The sequence below is a fragment of the Ruditapes philippinarum genome, unplaced genomic scaffold (assembly GCF_026571515.1).
Source record: "Ruditapes philippinarum isolate M1 unplaced genomic scaffold, ASM2657151v2 ctg3300_1_1_1_1, whole genome shotgun sequence".
Classification (NCBI taxonomy): Eukaryota; Metazoa; Mollusca; class Bivalvia; order Venerida; family Veneridae; genus Ruditapes; species Ruditapes philippinarum.
Genome location: NW_026864740.1, coordinates 29,938 through 42,152, shown reverse-complemented (window position 1 = coordinate 42,152; position 12,215 = coordinate 29,938). Strand labels below are relative to the sequence as shown.

General features: G+C 29.7%; 1 protein-coding gene across 1 annotated transcript in view; it reads left to right on the top strand.

Moving 5' to 3' along the window:
• Positions 1–652: 652 nt before the first annotated feature.
• The window catches only part of LOC132726681 (uncharacterized), a gene marked incomplete at its 3' end in the record, with an annotated part of 36,854 nt that continues 25,291 nt past the window's right edge, over positions 653–12,215 (top strand). The window contains 1 exon segment of the mRNA XM_060712026.1: positions 653–948.

Genomic DNA, 12,215 nt, shown 5'->3' with positions numbered 1-12,215 from the left:
TACTTACCGTCGTCCCTTTAGTTGAACTATATCTCTTTCTATATTGACTTTATATAAAAGATTGGGCGCAGCTTGTAACTGTCTGGTGTTTGGTAGGGAGAAAGGAAGAAATGGGTGTTATCTAAAAATTGTTCTTTATTACCGATGTTTATTTGTATATTTTTAACATATTATATTAAGTCGACTAAATTTGCGCATGTTTTTAATAAATATTTAACCAGGATAAGTATAGATTTCTGCGCTTCTTTGATATCTTATACATTAGATATTTATCTGTACCTTAAATTTTCATAAAGATTGTGACATTATTCAAACATAAATGAATTTAATTTTTCACCATTACTGGTTAAGAAAGAAGAGAGAAAGTGTAACATACATTAGTAGTTTTATACCACATCAAATGGTTAAATACCTTGGTGATTATAACTTGTAATTCATCAAACAACAACCTGTAGGTATGACAGATGAAAAGAGCATCCCTCGGGCAGTGAAGGAAGTAAAAGGAAATAATACAGTCGCCATACTTTTTCCGAAGATGCTCACGAGACTGTCGAATCCATTCGGTACTTTCCGTAAACAGACCGTAATTGGAAAATTAACGCACGAAAATTGACGGAGTGTGGCGATTTATGCGAGTTACCGTGCCCATAACGCAATAATTCGTCGACGATTGTCAAATGACGTATCAAAAAGACACATTCATTACTCTAGCTAACGGGTTTTCTTGTGCTTTAATATTACATTAACAGGTCATTGTTTGTTCTGTGTGAATCAAAATAGTCTTCTGTAAATAAAGTTGTTGTTGATACAAGTGTGATATTCAGATTTCAGACATATTTAAAGGAATTTCGAACATTTAGATACATTGGAATTATTTGATTTTTATGGTATAAAGTGCACGATATTCAGTGATTGGAATAAGTTATTAAGCGTCGTTGTACTGTGTAGGTAAGTGTTTCACCATTTACAATATTCAAAATCGTTTTGTTGCTTCTTTATTTATAAATAAAGTGAAAAAAATATTGTATCTTTCAGATTTGCTTATGGGTGATTAATTAAACCGATTTCATGATGAAATAAAAATTACCCTGAAAAAAAAGATATTTATTCACTTTAAATATAAGAAATGATATACACCTGATTCAAGCCGAAAGTCAGTTATATAAATTCTTAAAATAAAATAACTTTCATTTAAAATAGAATTTTTTATAACACACATGTACGAGTATTTAGAAAGAACGTGTTTATCTTATATGGAATTCTAAGAAAAAAAACTTTTAATCGGCTTTGCGTGCCTTTTTTTGGTAAATAAATGAAACAATTTACAAGTATAGAAAAGCTTAAACCTTTGATATTTGTTGAATTCGTTTTAAGTATAAATCTTACTGACAAAATCTGTCTCTTGAAATTCTAACAAACAATTTATCATTTCATACTTTAAAGGAAACAAAGTGACAGGTATATAAAACAAAACTGTATATATTTTTTTAATTATCATCTTTAGTATTGTAGTTTGCAAGTGCAGATAAATACAATTCTACCGCTTGTTTTACATGCATATCTGGTGAAACATAATTCCAGTTGAATCTTTCATTTACAAAATGTCGTAGTTAAATATTTATTTCTTGGCGGCCGTAAATATACCTTTAGTTTAATTTTCAGGCGTGTTTTAAGAAAATATTATTTTAAACACATAGACACGTATAATAAATGTAGTATAATTTAACTGGTGTTTTGTTCGATTTATCTTTAACACTGGAAAATAATCAGTGAGGAAATGATTAGAAAGTCAGTATTGTAAATTATCATCAATTTTTCCTCTATTTTATCATAAAGTTCGTACAGTTGTAATTTGGAATTACAGTGAACTTTAAACTGTTTCAAGAGTGATAAACATAACATTTTTTACATTTAGTTGAAATTGATGTGACGTGAAGTTTGATGGTTGACTCTTTAGGGTAATTTATGTTATATCAATATGGTACTTGAATTAGAATATTATAGCTTAATAGTTAAAAAGGGGAATATTTTACTTTTCTGCCTTTTAACCGAGGTATCCTGGTTTCAAACACTATTGGAATAAAAGCCAGGAGTTATTGTATGACATTACACATGTGATAATAGGCGCCCGTGACCTAGTGGTGAAAGTCGTTGACTTCAAACCACTTGCCCCTTACCGCTGTGAAGTTTGAATACTTTCATGAATTTTTGTTGTTTTTTTTTTCATGTAAGGATATTTATCCAGCTAGCTTACGGAACGTCGAAAGTTATGCTCACGTGTCCGTCCGTGCCTGAAATAATACACGGAACAGGCGCTCGACCAGTAAGCTGGTTAAAATAAACTTCAAGTTTTAATATCAAGAGAGCTATAATAGAATAATCATGTTTATGATACAATTAACGTTAGTGACACACTTCTAATAAAGTATTTTTTTAAAAATCACACTATTAGAATGACGTAAATGAAAATGTACACGAAACATTTGTTGCAGAATATACCAGTTGTAATATTCTAAATGTCTCTTGAAACCTGTTTGAAGTACATGTGAACCATCAACAAGATATAGAGGATATTCAAGTTTTTTCTATAAATACATGATTTATTTTCATCGAGTGGTATGAAAATAAATATTTCATGAGTGGTGGTAGCCACGAGTGAAATATGATAATTTTCATGCCACAAGATGAAAATAAATCATGTATTCATAGAAAAAACTTGAATTTTCTGTTTATTATATACATTTTTCTCTTTTTTTGCGATCAAATTTGAAAGACTTTCCATTAAATTTTGTGTACGGGCAGAATTTAAAAGAAAGTAGTCCGGCGAGACACCAGTGAAAATACGGAAAATATGTTTCACTGCAGTGAAAAATAAATTTTTACAGTGAAAATACGGAAAATGAAAATATGCATTTTATTTCATCAATATTTCTCAATATTTCATTTATAAGTATATAATAAACCTATACTATAACATTGTATATTAACTAAGTTTTGAATCCATATCAAAGTCATTTACAAATAGTGAAACTCGCATAGTTTAAAACTCGCGTAATTAATTTTTTTTAAAGCAAGTGTACCAAGTTTATACAATGAAAATATAACGCTGTACAATGGATTCGTTTTCCGAGAGGGTTGTAACCATGCCATTAATTCAATTGATTCGTTTAAGTAGGACATTTTAACTAAATAGACACGAATTTAAAGTTAAAAAAGGTTTGAATAAAGAATATGATTATTTGAAGGTGTTAGAATTATTATTACTAGTATAATATTCATTCAGGTATTATACATTTAAGAATTTCGAAATATTTTATTTTTTATATCTTATATGATTCACGAAATCATATTTTCAACCAATGAGATGTTTTTTATAAATGTGTGTTGTTAACAATACATTACTACCAATTAAAAGAATGTAAACATAGGTTAACTTGATGGATTAAAACTAAAAGGTGTGTTGTCGATAGTGACGTATATATTACTTCAAATATATTATTTAAAAAAACATTCTTGTCTCATCTCGGAAAACCGATGTACTTTTATTGTATGATGTATATGTTAACCAAATCAAAGTTCTTTATATGTTCATAATTCAAAGAAAAGATTTTCACATTACACAACACCCGGAATCGCAAAATATTCCTAGGGAAATGGTTTAGGCTATCTCAGTGGTCATTTTTTCATCATGAATATTATAAATAAGGTTCAGTAGATAATTACCAGGAATAAACCTTAAATGGGAATTATCATTGAGGAAAAGGTGTAGAAAACCCCTTAAAAGTGCTTTTTATTCAGAAATATGCTCATCGGAATTATTTGGTAACTTAACGTGTGTTGTCCTTAAAATAACTCTGTTTTATTTTCTATTGTGAAGAGTCTTAAGAACATGACATTCGGCACACTTCCCCTATTATCCATACTCGACGGAAATGTTCGGAAACTAACGATTGAACTGTATGCCTGTTTGATTTTAATGTTATGAAACCGATTCATTTGGTCTTAAATAATTTTGATCGTGCATGTGTAGATTTTCGTATGATTGTGTACAAAGTGAAAATTTTTTAAGGATTTTGAAAGTTAATTAATAAATTATTACTTCCCATATGCGCCTCTGGAGTTTTTAATTTGACAGTGATTGACAGGCATACATTTGGGGCAATGTAAACTTATGTAAAAATAAATCACGGTGTATCTGTCAAAATATCAACTGAGACACCCAAAAAATGCTAACTAGACTTCCGTTAATTAACGCACTGGACTTTTTTCCATTTTAAATTTTCTGTTTGAAATAATAAACTGTAGCTTTTCTTCTGAAAACACACGTATTTCGAGTAATTATGTAAATTTGCACTATTCTTGTGTATTTCACTTATTGTTGTCATACAAAAAACGCTAACGACAATAGATAAAGAAATTAACTTTTCTGAGATTGTCCCTCTACTGATGTTCCTCTTAAGGAAAGAACTGTTTGAGAGTGTCCATCTTACTACTGAGTGTCTGTCTTAATACTGAGTGTCTGTCTTAATACTGAGTGTCTATCTTAAACCTGAGTGTCCCTCTTAATACTGTGTGTCTCTCTTAATACTGAGTGTCCCTCTTAATACTTAAAACATTAAAGTCTTAGCTAAAAATAAAATAGTTTAAATCCTTTTAGGTAAGCAAACCAGTTCAAAAACAAAATGAGGTTAAGATTTTACTGACAAAAATGATGTAAAATGGCAGTGACCAGTAACCTTTACTTTCTGTATACCCTTAAAAGCAGTTACCCCTTATATACAGCAGACAATAATACTTGTATTTTAACAAACAAACCTTTAAAATTGTTACTTTATGTTATTTTCAAAACACTGTGCGAAAATGTATAACATCTGACTTTATCATACAATTTTAGTTACATATAACAACAGAGGACCAGCTGTTTGAGGTGTATGTTAAATTATGCAGAAGTGAAATATATATATATATTTATGCATATTATAAAACGGTATGGTATAACGTTTCGTGACTTAACTTCACAAAAGGGAAATATTCCACCGATTAACGGTAATTTGATAATTTGAAGAAAAATAAAAGAATTGCAATAATGGCACTATTTCTACACCATAGATTTTTTTCTGGATGTTCTAATGATCATATGAAAATGTTTGTTTAGTGAAGTTGAATTACTTTTTCTAAAAAACAATCTTATAAGCGTTTATCGTCAATAAATAAAGATGATTGTTTCAATATCAGGGAAAAAGTAATATTTATTAAATTAACAATAGAGTTCATCTTTTCAGAATTTGATATATATCAACAAAAATAAATGTAGTTCATCTTTGTAGAGTTCGAAATATATCAACAAACATGGTTAATTTGCTCAGAATTCGAAATATATCAACAAACATAGGTAATATGTTTAGAATTCGAAATAAATCAACAAAATCAACAAACATGGTTCATTTGCTCAGAATTCGAAATATATCAACAAACATAGGTAATCTGTTCAGAATTCAAAATATATCAACAAACATAAATATAGTTCATCTTTGTAGAATTCGAAATGTATCAACAAACATGGTTTATCTGTTCAGAATTCAAAATATGTATAAAACATAGGTTCGAAACATAGGTCGAACATAGGTCGTTCATCTTAAAAGTTTATAGAATTCGAAATATATCAACAAATATAGATCATCTATTAAAGTAAACAACTATAATGTACAATCATTGCATATATACTTATCACCATGAAAGACATTCTATTAAAAATAAAAACATTGTTTTATGTTCTATTGGATCAAATATAGGACGAATTCCAAATAGTGCAACATTTTGGAATGATACTTCATAAGTGCAAATACGTACATTTTTAGATAAAAAGTGCCTTATTATCTTTAAATAAAAAAAATTCCAGATCACATGTACCCAAAATATAGACCAGCTTAAAGCTACGCACCAGTGACAAAAAAAATCAACATGCATTAACTTTAAATTTCTTGACCTTAGATGTTGTTTTTTTATGGTCTTTAAATTTTGGTGACATGTGACAGAAATACTTTGACCTTTGGAAAAAGTAAACATGACACAAAATTATTGCAAGAAAAGATGAAACAATAACATAATGTTAAGGAGTATTTTATTTACATTTATTTATTTATTTTTTGAAATATTTTCCATATGAATATACCTGTGTGTCAAGGATAATTTAGACAAAGGTATGACGAAATTTGATGTGAACCAAATATCATAATTTCAACAACAACAAAAAATAAAAAATTGAAAATGTTTCGTTTGACAGCAGTTACCTCATCGGAAATTTTAAGTATGAATTAATTCAAACATATGCTTCCAGTTGATTATTAATCAAACACTATGTATAATCCTTTTTATTTATTTTTATTATTATTATTTATTTCATTTTTATTTACTTTATTCATTTACTTTATTTTTTTCTTTTTGCTTTACTCAATGTGTACATATTTTACTCTTTAAAAAAGCAATCAAATTTAGTTATTATGTTTCTTAATTTCATCTATGTAGAACAGCAATACCATACGTTACGTAATTTATCCTTTTCGGATTGCTTGATTAATTTTCACTGTCAAGATAAATGAGAATATGTTCAGAATGGTGCAAATTTGCTTGAAGTATAAATCATGTCACTTTTAGAGCATTTGTTTCTTTCATTTGTTTTCTATTTATGACGTTTTACATTATTCTTCTTTTTTTTGTAAAGCATATAAGCCCACCCGCTTAGCAATTCATTACACACGGTCGACGTTTGCTTTGGATCATGTGATAAAACTGGGTTTAGAAAAGGAAGTATAACACATTAATGATACACATGTATTTGCTTAACCCTGGGTTGATTTTGGGAATCCTAGGCCGAGTGGTCAAGGTCGCGAACTTACAACACTGTGAGTTGGAATCCCGCCTGGAACTTAAGATTTGTTTATGCCATGAAGTTACCCAGCTAGGTTATAGCAGTTCGGTGCCTATAATCTGAAGCCCACTCATGCGTGAAAAAAGCGCGGAAGAGTACATGAGGTCTTCCTCCGCAGGAAGACACCATGTAACTTTAAACGTAACCATTTACTCTTTTACTGCAACCTTCACACCGCATGAAGACTAATTTATAATTTATTTTATCTTTTATCGCAATAAATAACTCTTATGTTGACAGTTTGTCATAATCTGTTCCCACAAAATAACACTATTCATAGAATACATTTATTTCTTCCAATAAGTAACTCTGTTTCGTTTACTTTAAAGTGGATTGGTCTAGACATACAACAGGAATATTTTCTATGAATATTTCAAGTAATGATAAAAACATTTAGATTTTCCTAGATTTTTTTTCTTCTTTTTTTTGGAAGTGTATGACTAACATAATGTTTATGTATAGTAGTACAGTCCTTCCATTGAGAACCTATTCACTTTGGTATGCTTGCTTCTTGCTTTAAATGCTGATATGGCCTTTGATTTTTTTTTTATTTGAACCACGTTTAAGAAAAAATAATACAATACAAGTATACAAACCATGATAACTTTAGCATTTTCATTGACATGTAGATAATTAAAAATAAAAATAAATTTATTTTGTTACGTTTTTAGTTAGAATATATAAGACATTTTAAAAAGTTAAGTGGTTCATTCATTTATACAATTACACAAGAAAAGGGGCAAAAGGTTGAAAAGTAAATAAAAAGTAAAAAGTAAATAAACTGCTTTTGTAGCATTTTTTCTGCATGTACTATTTAGAAATCAAACAGTTCAATTAGATTTATCCAGCAATTTTCAAATTCTTCTAATGTATCATTTTGTAACGCAACAAATCTTTCAATTTTTAATCTGTTTAAAAATTTTCTTTTGAAGATACTTATATCTGGAGTTTGTTTTTTTAATTTACTGGTGTAAATGAAATATTTTGAAAAGAGAAAAATATACGATGTTTTCTTATCTTTAGCATGAAAGAAAGATGTAAAATTATCATACGTAACATTTATTGATATTTCATTTAGCCATTTGAATTAAATGTATCTGTCGCATGAATAATTTGTTTGTATTTTTATCATTATTACTATCTGAGTCTAACTATCTGTTAGATCTTCGTCGCCGAATTTTTAGTCCCGCAGACTCCGGATCACTTTCTCCTTCTAATTTTGTTTCGTTTTGAATTTCTTTATTAGCTTTGGATGGTTTCATGTAAGGAAGCTATCCAGCTAGCTTACTGCAGGTGGATGGTTCTGTTCCGAGGCACAAGTGGTTTTGCACCACAATAAAAACTGGAATGTTGCTATAAAAATCTTAACAGTGTCGGTGTGGTTTTAAACCAAATTAAACCAAAATAATGATTAAAATGATAATGATATTTTTAAGTTTTAACTTTGTATGATTATTATTTACTGATTTTATAACATTGTTTGACTTATATAGTTGTGGTTGACAGCAAATGCTCAGTTCAGGCTTTAAATCCAGCCTCCTTTTTCATCTCAATTGACAATACATTCTTTTTCCTTTTTGATAAAATATATTGTATTATTTTTTGAGAATTAAACAGGGAAGCATTATGGGCGCTTTGACAACCGTTAAGAAGCAAATAGGAAAAACTCAAACACAATTTAGTGCTAAATTGGGCTAATATTTTTTATTTCTAGTACACTCGTGAATTTATGGATTCTTCTTAACCGTCAGTGAAATAAATCTCCTGTCGACATGAGTTACATTTCATTTAATCAGAATTTAAGTAGGTCTACACCACACGTTTATGTAAAATAAAATTTATTTTGACACGAATTTTGTCAGTATATACACGAATGTAATGGCGGAGACACGTTAAAACACAAGACACAAAGACAATTAAAGAAATTTACTTATCGTGTTATGTTAAGGCAACAATAAATAAACAACCCTTACTGCACCAGACGACAATTTTATTATCGTCCACCTTTGATCAATTATTAATTATTGTTATTTGCCCTTTGAAGATGTGTTAACCGTTGGAGAATAAAAAGGGACTTAACGAACTCTTCGCTTATAATTGTCGTCCATATACATGTACAGTACATGTATCTTAAATGAGTCAGATCTTTTGCTGTCTCGTTTTGAAATTGAAAATAGATTTTCGTGCTTGAACTTATTTGAAAAAAAAATGATGATATTATTTTCTACGTGCTGCTAATGATGACGTTGCAATAATAAAATTGTAATAAATATTTTATGTTCTGGCATAACCTATAGTTCTATGTAATCTATACATTAGTATAAATATGTTCAAATTTAAAATTTATCGCTGTAATAAAATCATAAGTGCATAGATCGTGCATGATGATCGTGAATAAGTTTCACGTTTTATTAAAGCAATTCTAACAAATGTGGTGCAATGACATGGACCAATATTTAGGGTAAAATCACTCTCATATTCTTTGATTTGTGCTTAGATCTTTATTATAAATAATTTACTATATTACTTTAGAATCACAACACGAGATATCCTGGTCGTTACTTGAAGATATATGTGACGTCATTTGCATACATTAAATCTATTTTAAAAGATTAGTTACTCTGAATGTGAATAAATCAAAGTCATTTTTGTTTGCAAAGGGCTTGTAACTTTGAATATGAATAAATTAAAGTCATTGTTTTGTATTGCAATGTTGAATATTCAGTTCATCTGATGAATATGAATAGCGTATTTTTTCTTCATGAGGTGGGGCTTGCATCGCAATAATGACTGAAGGTCACATGACGACTTTCCGGGTTTATTTGCGAAGGAGGACTCCAGATGCCTCTCAATGCATTATTTCAGGCACGACTAAGCATTTAAGTAGAGCCACTGACGTTCCGTAATCTACCTGGATAGTTTCATCATATCAATAAAGTCACTGCGGGATTTGAACTCGCTGTAATAGAGTGTAAGTGATTCGAAATCTTTGGCATTAAATAAACGAGCAAGGAGTCTCGCTCCCAATAATTTGTACTGACATTTTCAATGATTTTGTTGGAAGGAAAGGTGATATTTTTGGCGTTTCTAATATAGTTTACGTAAACAATACAATTATTTTTGTTGGGTACAAAATGTTTCTGGATTTGGTATAGCAAGCACGAAAGGGAAGTTTTCATTACGCACTACTTTAGACAACACTAGAGTGGGCGATATGTTTACGTTAACTCTGTTCCGTAACGTACACAGTTTAAAGTCACGTCAATAACGTAATAATGTTGACGGAATAGTTATAGTACACGCGAGAAGGGTATATTACGTTACTTAACACGGCAAGACATTTTAAAAAGTCTATTAGCATAATGTAGATACCAGATTTCTGGTCATGTATTCTATGTTTGACCGGCAATGACCTTAGAGTTAATTACAATTTACACACATATATACCTGTCAAATGTAATTATGTTATACAGGCTGTCAATAAGGCAAATATCAACTGACATTTTGTGATAAATATACTTACATGCGTGTATATATATATATATACATATAAGTTCCGCGTGTCTAAATATACGTGTATTACTCATTGCATTAGGAATATTAATATGTATGTAATTGATTTAAAGCGTGCGAAATTCATTTGCTTTTAAGGTGATACATATATCTATAAGATGATCGGTAAATTCCGGTTAACTTCGCTTCTTTTCGTGTTTTATGAGTAGCAAAAGTTCTTGTCAACTCACCGCATTTTATATATGATACGGAAAAGCGGCATATATTGACGGTCAATAAAATATCAAACTCCTCACAGTGATTACCTCACTTGGCAGAATTGTACTGATAAGGGGAGATCACTGTGTACGAGATTGATAAAATATATGTTTGAAATTCGAATGTACTTTATATATTCATGTTCAACTCAAGTACATTAAATAAGTTTTACAACTGATCAGACGAACTAGATCTAATACGCTCAAAAAAGGTTATAAACCGCTCCATACAGAACTTTCGACTAAACCGGAAGTTAACACTAAAGTTTGAAGAGTCGGTTGTCACAAGTTGGAGGGGAACGCAATAAAACACTAATGGAAATTATAGGTTTTTTTTTCATTTTTACAACATAGATAAATGGGCCCAGTGCGTTCACCAATCACAATTACATACAAGGTAATAAAATCAGAACAATCTGCATTTGACATTTGAAAAACTGTTAACTCATCCACTTCCCTATATTCTTTCAATATTTGAAATAATATAATAAAGAAATATTTATCGATATTTTTGTCACCAGTTGAAGCCAGGTAGTCGCCGTTTTATGAATGACAGACATAACAGTGTGCCAAGGCCACATAACTGCACAATAAAATATAAATTTCAAGCGTTTTATATACTTACACAATTGAATCGTGTGGGAAAGCTGTAAAATATTCATAATTTTATACACATCAATTTGTCTCAATATCATATTGCAGTGTACTAATCAGACTTGGGATCACTGCCTCCAAACTTGTTTTAAACAAAGATTCGTTTGTATAAGCTTCCGTTGATACATCAATAAATCTGAAAAAGCCATGATTGTTCTTGCATTGACCCTTGCATGGTGATGTGACGGATATGACGATTGACAATAACATGAATTTATATCAGACCTGATTGATTTATTATCAGTTGAACAGTTACTACTAACGTATTATTACCGGATTTAAACATATCGATGACACTTTAGATGTATCGTCAAGGCTTTGACACGACGACAACAGTTTAAAGTAGCTAGATTTCAGATGTGCGTCAAGTTTTTATGAAAATGTAAAAACTTGTTTGAATTGTTATCAAATCAAATATTTACAAAAAATGACTACGTAAAGCCTGAGACACCTACTATGTACAGATTTCCCAAACTAAAGTATAAATGTAAAGACATAACTATATAGATTGCTTTATTAGTTATATATTGAATACGGTGGAAAAGATTAAAAAAAAATGTCATAAGTCTAACTTGGATGAAAAATATATCATAATTTTGCGTCAAAGAAGGTCATTTCTTAAGCGTTATTTCTTTAGAGACATTCATCTTAATGGGACAAATGAGCTCTATTTTCAAATCAAGGAGATTTCTACTATGCCCCAATACCTTATGAACATGGTATCAGTATATTCAAACTTGATTCCTCATTAAAAAGAGGACAATTTTAATTTTGATTTTACTTTTTATTTTTATATATATTTTTTCATAATCCATATAAAAATCGGAATAAACACTTTTGTTTTGTTTTTGTTTTTTTCTCAA